The sequence below is a fragment of the Myotis davidii genome, unplaced genomic scaffold, assembly GCF_000327345.1.
Source record: "Myotis davidii unplaced genomic scaffold, ASM32734v1 scaffold175, whole genome shotgun sequence".
Classification (NCBI taxonomy): Eukaryota; Metazoa; Chordata; class Mammalia; order Chiroptera; family Vespertilionidae; genus Myotis; species Myotis davidii.
The window spans coordinates 690,915-700,813 of NW_006286972.1; the positions used below are offsets into that span (position 1 = coordinate 690,915).

Here is a 9,899-nt window from a genome sequence, read left to right on the forward strand (position 1 = left end):
TCCCCAATCCAGACTACTCTTTCTTCCCTGCTTTTATTACTTAGCCCCAGTCTTCCTCGTGATGATCAGATTCAAATTCCCCACCAGTATGGTGACTCCGGTCTTTGCCTGCTGGCCCTCTGACATGAGGATCCAAGGCTGGCAAGAGACAGTGTAACTTCATTCAGTGGAACCCTCACTGTGTCCCACACTGATGGATTACCTGCACAAGAAACAGACTTTCTTTTCTGGAAGAGCTGAAGATTGTGGGGACAAATCTGCTCCCCAGGTGAGCTGCTGAGAGTAATGGTTAGAAAGAGCCAATTCTGGGCCTTGCAGATGCCAATATCCCTGGACAATCACACACACACACACACACACACAGCCATGGTCAAACCCACCGTGTTCTTCAACATCGCCTTTGACCATGAGCCCTTAGGCCACATCTCCTTCGAGCTATTTGCAGACAAAGTTCCAATGACAGCAGGAAACTTTTGTGCTCTGAGAACTGGGGAGAACGGATTTGGTTATAAAGGTTCCTGCTTTCACAGAATGATTCCGGAACTTATGTGCCAGGGTGGTGACCTCACATGCCATAATGGCACAGGCAGCAAGTTCATCGATGGGGAGAAATTTGAAGATGAAGCATGCGGGTCCTGGCATCTCATCCATGGCAAATGTTGGACCCAACATCAGCAATTCCGCTTCTCATCTGCACTGCCAAAGCTGTGGTTGGACGACAAGCGTGTGGACCTTGGCAAGGTGAAAGAGAGCATAAATATTGTAGACATACTCTGAACAGGCTGCTAAGGAAATTCCCATTTTTATGATAGTTAACAGAAGCCAGCTACTCCAGGAAACAGTTGACATGTAGGAAGAAGGTGGTAGCCAAAAAAATCCAGGGTCTCACCTGCTCCCATTCACATCCTGAGAGTATTTCCCTGTGCTCCTCAAGTTTATCAATTGTCTTAACAAACCTATCACTACCAAGTCACGGGGCCGTTACAACAAAATTACCCATTTTCAATCCTTAGAATTAAATATGTTTATTACAAAATATAGTTATCATTAAATGATGTGGATCTAAATATTACTAGCATGGATTTTGTGCAGAGAGCCTTTTCATCCACGACACAACCTCCTTCTGCTTTCCCCCCCTGTGCCCCATCTTTTTCAGACCTTTTCCTTAACCTGTGCTTCAATCTTCCTTCCTTGCAGCCAAAGGAAAAATATGTCCAAAGCCCTTTCAGTGCTCGCATGTTGGGTTGCCAAGCATCGTTGCCGGTAGCCTGGTGTAGAGCACATGAGTTTATGCCTCTTACTTATAAGGAACTTCATTCTTTCATAGCATGGAAATAAAAAATCTAGGTATCTTTTAAAAAATATTTATTTTTTTAAATTAATCAGGGTGACATTGATCAGCATGAACATATAGATTTCAGGTATAGGTTTCTATGTTACAAGTTCTGTATACTGCACCATGTGCCTACCACCCAAAGTCAAATCTTCTCTTACACGGACCCAAATGGAAAGTACAGTCTCAGAGTTAGTCGTTTTGCTCTCTGGGGAGTAATATGGTGACACCTAGCCTATTCCACAACTTTGTCAGCTCTGTAGTAAATTACATGCAAGGATAGAGAGGAGGATCCTTGCTTATCGGTAAAACACATTTATTTAGTCTCCTTTTCCTACGAAGTATTTATAACCTGACAATCAATGAGTCCGTGTTGCCTGTCACTCCTTGAACCAATTAAATGGAATAAGCCAGCAGTGTGGGAGAGCAGCAGGCCATCCAAAAAAATCTGCTCTGCCCCCACCATAAGCCAGCTGCTCATATTGGGTAGAAGGACAAAGATTACATGGGGAAGTAGGCAGAAGGGTATGCCAAATGGGCAGTTTACAGGTAAAGCAGGCTGGAGATTTGCAAAGGCCTGTGGGTATGCAAAGGCTGGGGGGTCTTCAAAGGGCTGGCAGCTCTGGTTTCTGCAACAAGGTTGTTAATCTTTCCATGATAATAGGCAGCTCCCTGATGGGGAGGATGGGCTGCATTTCCAGGTGAGACCCCAGGCCCCTCGTGCAACTGCCAGCCAGGTTAGAATGTGCCGTCTTTCATCAGGATAAAACAATCACGGTTAATAGAGCATGATTAATATTTCTTACAATCATAGCTGGTCCCCTATATTCTATTTCTGCCCCTGTCATATTAAATGATATGATATAGCCTAAATCTTTATATACTTTATGTAACAAATGTATAATTACAGCAAGTAAAGAATATCATGTTTCCTAACAGGGAGCGGAGGGAAGTTTCAGAATACGGAACACAGGTTTTCCACTCAAACCTTTTAACAACATGCTGTTTTTGAACATCTGAACTGGATCATGATTCTGCCAGATTCCTCTGTGTTTCAGCCTTCTGTCTTACATTAAAACATAAGTAGCAATTTCTACTGAGAAAAATTTGGAATAAAGGGAGGAATTTTTCATTTGCTTTATTTTCCTAATTGTGTATGTATGAAGCACCTGCTTCATACATCATTGACATCATTGACTCTGCAGAGTAACCGTAGGGAATAGGCATTATTACCCTGTTTTATAGCAGAAGCTGAGAGGTGCTAAGAAATTTCACCAAGGTCAACGGGACTTGGATTCATATACTACCTGTTTCAATCCAGTAGCCTTGGTTTCTTCAAAGCCCCGAATGCAGTTCTCAGTGGAATTCAGTGTGTAAAATTATCAGTAGCGTTTGTAATATTATGACGGTGACATCATTGACTCTGCATAGTAACCGTAGGGAATAGGCATTATCACCCTGCTTTATAGCAGAAGCTGAGAGATGCTGAGAAATTTCACCAAGGTCAACGGGACTTGGATTCATATACTACCTGTTTCAATCCAGTAGCCTTGGTTTCTTCAAAGCCCCGAATGCAGTTCTCAGTGGAATTCAGTGTGTAAAATTATCAGTAGCGTTTGTAATATTATGAAAACAAAATTTTTTCCTTAAGAATAAATTTAGCACATATAATATGTCTATAAAATCTGTGCCTCGAAGCCTGTTTACTAAGCACTTTAAAAAGCATCTTATAGTTACTTATTTGACTTCCTACTATTTCGACTTACTCAGTTAAGACATTTTACTTCAACATAAACCAAAAAAGGTTGTCTTTAATGACTAATTCTGAATAGTCCACTAACATTATACAATAGGTATTATTTCCACATACCTGGACCTAGGACAGTGGTCGGCAAACTGCGGCTCGCAAGCCACATGCGGCTCTTTGGCCCCTTGAGTGTGGCCACGAAGTTTCAATCGCACTGTACATACGCGCCCGCATGTGGTATTTTGTGGAAGAGTCACACTCAAGGGGCCACAGTTTGCCAACCACTGACCTAGGATCAATAATCCCAGGTGATAATGATGCAGTTGATTATAGACTGGACGTGCTGGTCTGCAAGCTTTTCATAAACAATTGGTATCTTCTTCTTTCTGGGCTCAAGCCAAACTCCATGTAGGGCCTCACTTTAGCTGGGAGTGGCCACGTGACTGAGCTCTGGCCAATGGAACCTGACTACCCTCGTCTTTATTAAATGTAGGTGTCTTGCTTCCATTGTCTCCTACCTGGATACCTTGGCTAATTTTGGCATTGGTGGAGACAACCTCTTTCTTAAAACATTTTCTTTGTTGAGTTTAGTTATATTGTCTCTCTTTGTTCTGCTCCTACTAAACAAACATCATCAAAGCAAAACAAAGATCTCACTTCACTCTGACTGAACTGACCTCCCTGCCTCTCCTCCAGCAGGTAAGACTTGTGCGCATTAGGGCCTTGGCCAATCTAGTGTTTTTGACTGGAGAGCACCCTCTTCCTCAGATCCACAGGGACCTGCTCCACCTCATTCAAGTCTGTTCAAGTATTTGTTTCTCATTGGCACTCCTATTTACAAATGCAACTTCCTCCCAGCAAACTCCTCATTCTTATCCTGTTTTATTTTACTTACTAGAGGCCCAGTGCATGAAATTTGTGCACTGGGGGGAGAGGGAGGTCCCTCAGCCCAGCCTGTGCCCTCTCACAGTTTGGGATTTCTGCGGGGAGCAGGCCTAAGCACGCAGTCAGACATCCCTCTCACAGTCCGGGACCCCTCGCTCCTTACAAACTGACTGCTCGCCACTTCTTAGCACTGCCGTGGAGGCGGGAAAGGCTTCTGCCACCACCGCTGCGCTCACCAGCCATGAGCTGGGTTTCTGGTTGAGTGATGCTCCCCGTGGTGGGAGTGCACTGACCACCAGGGGGCAGATCCTGTGTTGAGCATCTGTTCCCTAGTGGTCAGTGCGCATCACAGCACTTTTATTATAGAGACTAGTGGCCTGGTGCATGAAATTTGTGCAGGGGGGGGGGGTCCCTCAGCCCAACCTGCACCCTCTCCAATCTGGGACCCATCAGGGCATGTCCAACTGTCGGTTTAGGCCCAATCCAGGACTGCTGGCTCTTAACTGCTCACCTGCCTGCCTGCCTGATCACCCCTAACGGCCTGATCGCCCCCAACTGTCCCTCCCTGCCAGCCTGCTCACCCCCAACTGCCTGCCCACTACCTGCTTACCCCTAACTGCCCCCCATGCTGGCCTGCTTGCCCCTAACCACCTCTGCCTTGGCCTCACCACCATGGCTTTGTCCAGAAGGACGTCTGGTCTCCTGGAAGGTCTCCCAGTCTAATTAGCATATTACCCTTTTATTAGTAGAGATAATAGCTATAACATTCAACATACTGAACAATTTTATTTCTTATTATTTTTATTATCTCCTTTACCCTAAAATACAAGACTTATTAGAGCAGAGATTTTTGTTTTCTCTACTGCAGTGTGCTCAGAAACAAAACCCATGCCTGGCACATTGTAGGTGCTCAAAAAAATATTTGTATAGTGATGAAATGAGTGAGTGGATGAATGCTGGCTTGTGCGACTGGTACATATACACAAGGAACAATATTCAGCCTCCCAAGTATTTAATCACACAAAGTAGAATATTTTTCTATTAATTGGTTGATGCATACACCTTTTAATTACATTGATGCAATTATTTTTAAATCAATTTACAGGTAATTATGAAGCATTGATAACCTTTGACCCAGTAATACCAGTTGTGAAATTGTGCTGCACCCAAAAATATATTTTAAGATACAGGTTCTACATAGCCATCTGCTGTAGCATTGTTGATAATGATGAAGAACTCAAAGAAACAAAAAGCTTAATAATAAGAAAATAATAAATTAAATTATGTTAATTCTATGCAGTGGGCTATTTAGTGGCGATTATAATCATAAAGACTACTACCACCTGGAAAATTGTTTATGGAAAATGCTGTATTACAATAAAAATTTAAAATCTCTAATTACACAGGTTTTATATGTAGAAAAATACCACAAGGAATGCACAAAAACTAGAAAATTGTTGCATATACGGGTAATGAGATTAAATATTTTTTTTTGGTCTTCATTTTCCAAATGTTCCTATGCTATTGCTCTGCTTTTTTACAGATCTTTAGGATTGAAAAAGAAAATAAATTGTCTTACACATGTCTAAATGTTTTACCCTCACCTGATGTGAATTTATTCTGAATTCCAAAAAGTGATCATTGCTTGCTTTTATTGTATTCATCAAGAACAATTTACATCTCTGTGGAAACATCTGTAGTGAGAGTCTTTAAACCGGATTTACGTGCATGAAAATGAGCAATTTTTCCAATAAATGCAAAGTGAATGTAACAGTGATTCGAGAATTCAAGCGTTCTTTCCATCTTCTAATGTGTCTGTTCCACCTCTCTGCCTGCATGGACTCGTGTTCTAATCGCTTGGTTTGTACAGATATCCTTGCGTCGGTCACCTTGCCCCATCTTAATAAATAAAACTGTTTACAATTGCTCCTCTTTTACACACATTAGTGCCCATCACTTCAGAGTACACAGCCGGGGAATTCATGGAGGGGAGGGGTTTTTCAGATAAAGGAATTCAGGGCATGAGGCCACCCCTCAAAAATTGTTTTTTTCTTCCTTGATACCTGAACTAAACCATCAGCCTTCACCAGATCCTGGGATTGCTATCACTTTGATCTACTAGCTTTCAATCCAGGTCAGTCCTTACCTCTCTTTCCTGTGACCTGACATACTATTGAGATTCAGTCTTCCTCCCAGGTGTCTTGCTCAGCAAGCATTTTGGCTGCAGCCTGGCTGCCCTTACTGGTCCCGGGGAAGAGGTGGCTGCTCTCCATTTCATAGTCTTCCATTCGCACAACCATCTGCTACCCTGTCACTCCATTCAATCCTGACAGCTCAAGCATTAATTCGGTGGGGAGGTGGGGGTCCATAGCATTAACTCCTTGGTGGGAAACAAAGTCAAACCAACCATTCTTTGATTCTCATCCTTATAAAGCTAAAGATTCATAGGACCAAAATATCAAAAACGAAAAACAAAAATGTTTCCCCATGGGACCTCTGACTCCAGCCCCCTGCCCCCCGCCCCTTAAGGAGCATTACACTTCTCACACCACTGACAGGCTTGCCATAGGACTTACTTTGGCCATAGAAATATGAGAGAAAGTGATAGGTTTTCCTTCCAATAGAAGCCATAAGAGCCATCACATGGTTCTCCCATTGCTTCATTATTTCCTCTGCCTGAAGACTACCAATGGCCTAGACAAGGACAGCTTCTTCAGCCTCAGTCCAGGATTGAAGCAGACCAGGTATCCTGCAATGGACTCTTAAAAAAAAAAAAAAAAGCAAAAAACCCTTTCTGTTAGATACCACTAAGATTTTGGGGATCATTTGTTACCACAGCATAACCCAGCCAATGCTGCCCGATACACCTTGCATACTTGCATCTTCCTAACATTTGAGAAACCAGTATGATATAGTGGGCTAGCTGTGTGACCTTAAGCAAATTTACGTAATCTCACTGTGCTTCATCTATAACACTGAAAGAATACCTATTTTGTAAGGTTATTGTGATACATAAGTGAGTAAGAACTTAGAAACACAGAAACGCTGGTACATAATACATGCTTAATAAATCTTGGCTAACACATAACATGGTTACTATTATTATTATTATCATTATTATTGTTATTGCAATATATATGGGTTTTATCCTAATTCAGTATTTCTCGCCTCCAGCAGTGCCTGATTCATAGGGTGCTCTATCAGGACCTATTTTCCAAATGTCTTTCATTGATCAGTCATTTCCATTTTGTTTAGTTCCCTCATGAACAATTCAATTCATTTTCTTTCACCATCCATTCCCCCCCCTCCCCCCGCTTTTCCTTTAAAATACATGTTATTGATTTTTTACAGAGAGGAAGGGAGAGGGATAGAAAGTTAGAAACATCGATGAGAGGGAAACATCAATCAGCTGCCTCCTGCACAACCCTTACTGGAGATGTGCCTGCAACCAAGGTACTTGCCCTTGACTGGAATCGAACCTGGGACCTTTCAGTGCACAGGCCGATGCTCTGTCCACTAAGCCAAACTGGTTTCTCTTTTCCTTTAAACTGACAAAGATTTATAAGATAATGTAAATATAATCCAAATACCTTCAAAACATTCAGTTCCTCTTTGCTTCTTACCTGAATTTTGTCCTTTCATAGTTTTCGATCTGTTCTTTGCCCTCTACACTACTCCAAATAAATCATTTTATGTACCAACATCTCTACGGTACAGGACATTCTAGGACGTATATGTTCGATTTGTAAACACTTAGAAATACCTGAAATGGTCATACGTTATGGAGCCAGAGCCTCAAGGAAAACTTTTTTAGAAACCATTCTTCTCTACTGTCATGTTTTCAAGGATGGGAATCATATTCTCTTCTATTTCTCCTGCATGGAACAACTACATGAAAAGAAAGAAACAACCTTTGTTTCTTAGAAATCCTTGACTTTGTGTAGGCTTTAACTACTTTACATCTTTCTGGTTTTCCCACACAAAGCATCTTTCATCATCTGTGACAGCGATTTTCATTGCAACCCATTTTCCTGGATTCTGTAAACAGAAGACACATGCTTTAAATTACCAAAATCTCACCTCATTTTTCACTGCAAGAAAATAAATAGGAAGTTTTTCCTCAAAGTGGAAATGGTTCTTTTCTCCGGCTTTATAGCTGCTGAAGAGTTTTTGGGTTGTTCTTATTTCTTTATTTTCTAACTAGCCACTTGGACTTCAGTTTCTTCCCCAATCCAATATTTTGCTACCCAAATCATCTTCTAAAAATTTAAATTTGGTCACTTCACTTCATGGAGTAAAACTGATGGGAAACATAAGACATTTATGGCAATCTGAATCTGTGCCAGCAACCTGCCTTCCAACGCACACTCTTGCTAGCCGATAATTAACTCCATTTGTGAAAGAATGTAGGAAGCTAGCAGCCTGACTCTGTATCTAGTTCATCAGTATCCCTAATGCACATTCCTGTTAGCCTGTAGTCTAGTCACTGCCCCTTCCTTAATTATCTGGTCTTGCAAGACCTGTTTACCTAAATACTCCCATTTTACAGAGGTCATAAACCATGAACCACACACAACTCCCAGAGGGGGTTATCAGCTCTGGCGCCAGGCCAGGCCCCCATCCCAACATACAGGGCTTTTTGCAAAGCCCGTGAAAGGTCCGGAAGTCTGACCCATATTTGGGGGACAAAGAAACCGAAGGGTATAAAGAGAAAGCTTCCTCCATATTGGCTCGCTCAGGATTTAGAAACAGGCTCCCCTGAGTCACGGTACTAGTACATCTGGAAATAAATGGGTTTTTCCTGTATCTCCGAGTACTTCTGTGTATTTTTCAGTCTCCTGGTAAATTCTGTAATAAAACTTCCACATGATCTCCAACCACAGTAGAATAAAGGCAAATTATTTCGTGTGATCCTGCTCACTAACTGTCCTCCCTAAAGCCCCCCTTCCTCTTGCCTTGTGTTGGCATTTCTTCTCCACTTGTCTTGTCTACTCTCTACCTGCTTCCCATTCTTCTTCACCTTCTAGAACAGTGATGGCGAACCTTTTGAGCTTGGCATGTCAGCATTTTTAAAAAACCTAACAACTCTGGTGCCGTGTCACATATAGAAATTTTTTGATATTTGCAATCATAGTAAAACAAAGAAAAATCAACCAAAAAAATGAGTTCATGTGTCACCTCTGACACACGTGTCAGGTTCACCATCACTGTTCTAGAACGATAAATGTGGACATTCTGCACATTTATGTCCTCAATCCTCTACACATTCTTTTCTATATGATCCCCATAGAGACTTCAACTTTTCCCAAGTTGTCACCGATAACTACCCACAACCTGATTTAGAGCAACACTGTCCAGTAGAAATATAATGAAAGCCACAAATATAAGCCATGTACGTCATGTTAAATTTTCTAGTCGCCATATTTAAAATGAAGAACCAGATGATGTTAATATGAATAGTATAATACTAACCCCAATATATCCAAAATATTATGATTTTGACATAGGATCCATGTTTTTAAAGTGAAATTTATATTGCTGCATGTATTAAAAATTTCTCTGGAGTCTGCCCTCAAAAACACCTTTGGATCCTATCTTTCATATTTCTCTACCCATAATCAGATTCCCGGAGAGGGGTATCAGAGCTTTTCGTCCTTATGCTAGTCATTGGCCTCATATTTCCAAAAGGACAGTTTCAAAGCTGCATGTCATCTGTGGCCTTAGGTAAGAGGCTGCACCCTGATACCTTATGTCAGCAGATCAATAGGCAGTAATGAAGGTAATAGACTGGCCATGAATAATTTAAAGATGTTAAGTTGTCAGAACTTCCCAGACCATAGGATTCCTGACTCACCTTCATATGTTCATTCATGACTGCCTTCCTCAGAGCCCGTAGCCCCCTCCATGCAAACCCAAGCAGGCAGGTGGCCAGTC

At 41.8% G+C, this 9,899-nt stretch overlaps 1 pseudogene; it reads left to right on the top strand.

Annotated features, from left to right (window-relative positions):
• The first annotated feature begins 366 nt into the window (after window positions 1–366).
• On the top strand, window positions 367–777 carry LOC102757595 (annotated as a pseudogene).
• The last annotated feature ends 9,122 nt before the right edge of the window (window positions 778–9,899 follow it).